Source organism: Arachis ipaensis, chromosome B1 (genome assembly GCF_059453495.1).
Source record: "Arachis ipaensis isolate K30076 ecotype BB chromosome B1, ASM5945349v1, whole genome shotgun sequence".
Taxonomy (NCBI): domain Eukaryota; kingdom Viridiplantae; phylum Streptophyta; class Magnoliopsida; order Fabales; family Fabaceae; genus Arachis; species Arachis ipaensis.
Window position 1 is genome coordinate 73,091,393 of NC_142436.1, and position 2,598 is coordinate 73,093,990.

General features: G+C 41.6%; 1 non-coding gene across 1 annotated transcript; it reads right to left on the minus strand.

Annotated features, from left to right (window-relative positions):
* Positions 1 to 548: 548 nt before the first annotated feature.
* LOC148577017 (small nucleolar RNA R71) lies at positions 549 to 656 on the minus strand. The gene has a single exon (XR_015902923.1). It is a non-coding gene; the product is annotated as a small nucleolar RNA R71 (small nucleolar RNA).
* Between the last annotated feature and the right edge of the window lie 1,942 nt (positions 657 to 2,598).

A 2,598-nucleotide genomic window follows, 5' to 3' on the forward strand; every position in this document is an offset into this window, starting at 1 on the left:
GACCCCTATTATTATTATTATTATTTTTCTGTCCCTTTTTTTCATATGAGCAGGAGCAAAGACAAGAATATTCTTGTTGAAGCAGATCCAGAACCTGAAAGGACTCTGAAAAGGAAACTAAGAGAAGCTAAAATACAACAGTCCAGAGACAACCTTTCAGAAATTTTCAAACAAGAAGAGGACATGGCAGCCGAAAATAATAATAATGCAAGGAGGATGCTGGGTGACTTTACTGCACCTAATTCCAATTTACATGGAAGAAGCATCTCCATTCCTGCCATTGGAGCAAACAACTTTGAGCTGAAACCTCAATTAGTTTCTCTGATGCAGTAGAACTGCAAGTTTCATGGACTTTCATCTTGTAGATATGTGATACTGTTAAGACTAATGGAGTAGATCCTGAAGTCTACAGGCTCATGCTTTTCCCTTTTGCTGTAAGAGACAGAGCTAGAATATGGTTGGACTCTCAACCTAAGGATAGCCTGAACTCTTGGGATAAGCTGGTCAAGGCTTTCTTAGCCAAGTTCTTTCCTCCTCAAAAGCTGAGTAAGCTTAGAGTGGATGTTCAAACCTTCAGACAGAAAGAAGGTGAATCCCTCTATGAAGCTTGGGAGAGATACAAAGGACTGACCAAAAAGTATCCTTCTGACATGCTTTCAGAATGGACCATCCTGGATATATTCTATGATGGTCTGTCTGAGTTATCTAAGATGTCATTGGATACTTCTGCAGGTGGATCCATTCACCTAAAGAAAACGCCTGCAGAAGCTCAAGAACTCATTGACATGGTTGCTAATAACCAGTTCATGTACACTTCTGAGAGGAATCCTGTGAGTAATGGGACGCCTATGAAGAAGGGAGTTCTTGAAATTGATACTTTGAATGCCGTATTGGCTCAGAATAAAATATTGACTCAGCAATTCAATATGATTTCTCAGAGTCTGAATGGAATGCAAGCTGCATCCAACAGTACTCAAGAGGCATCTTCTGAAGAAGAAGCTTATGATCCTGAAAACCCTGCAATAGCAGAGGTGAATTACTTAGGTGAACCTTATGGAAACACCTATAATCCATCATGGAGAAATCATCCAAATCTCTCATGGAAGGATCATCAAAAGCTTCAACAAGGCTTTAATAATGGTGGAAGATACAGGTTTAGCAATAGCAAGCCTTTTCCATCATCCACTCAGCAACAGACAGAGAACTCTGAACAACATACTTCTAATTTAGCAAACTTAGTCTCTGATCTATCCAAGGCCACTGTGAGTTTCATGAATGAAACAAGGTCCTCCATTAGAAATTTGGAGGCACAAGTAGGCCAGCTGAGTAAAAGGATCACTGAAATCTCTCCTAGTACTCTCCCAAGCAATACAGAAGAAAATCCAAAAGGAGAGTGCAAGGCCATTGAATTAATCACCATGGCCGAACCTGTAAGGGAAGGAGAGGACGTGAATCCCAAGGAGGAAGACCTCCTGGGACATCCAGTGATCAATAAGGAGCTTCCCTCTGAGGAACCAAAAGAATCTGAGGCTCATCTAGAGACCATAGAGATTCCATTAAACCTCCTTATGCCATTCATGAGCTCTGATGAGTATTCCTCTTCTGAAGAGAATGAGGATGTTACTGAGGAGCAAGTCACTAAGTACCTTGGTGCAATCATGAAGCTGAATGCCAAATTATTTGGTGTTGAGACTTGGGAAGATGAACCTCCCTTGTTCACTAATAAACTGAGTGATCTGGATCAACTGACATTGCCTCAGAAGAAACAGGATCCTGGAAAGTTCATAATACCTTGTACCATAGGCAACATGATCTTTGATAAGGCTCAGTGTGACCTTGGTTCAGGGATAAACCTCTTGCCCCTCTCTGTCATAGAGAAACTGGGAATCTATAGGGTGCAAGCTGCTAAAATCTCATTAGAGATGGCAGACAATTCAAGAAAACAGGCTTATGGACAAGTAGAGGACGTGTTAGTAAAGGTTGAAGGCCTTTACATCCCTGCTGATTTCATAGTCCTAGATACTAGGAAGGATGAGGATGAATTCATCATCCTTGGAAGACCCTTCCTAGCCACAGCAAGAGCTGTGATTGATGTGGACAGAGGAGAATTGATCCTTCAATTGAATGAGGACTCCCTTGTGTTTAAAACTCAAGGATCTCTCTCTGTACCCATGGAGAGGAAGCACAGTAAGCTTCTCTCAAAGCAGAGTCAACCAGAGCCCCCATAGTCAAACTCTAAGTTTGGTGTTGGGAGGCACAACCAAACTCTAAGTTTGGTGTTGGAGAGTCTCAACAATGCTCTGAACATCTGTGAGGCTCCATGAGAGCCCACTGTCAAGCTATTGACATTAAAGAAGCGCTTGTTGGGAGGCAACCCAATTTTTATCTAATTTCTATTTTTATTGTTTTTCATGTTTTATTAGGTTCATGATCATGTGGAGTCACAAAATAAATATAAAAATTGAAAACGGAATCAAAAACAGCAGCAGAAAAATCACACCCTGAAGGAAGACCTTACTGGCATTTAAACGCCAGTAAGAAGCATCTGGCTGGCGTTCAACGCCAGAACAGAGCATGGTTCTGGCGCTGAACGCCCAA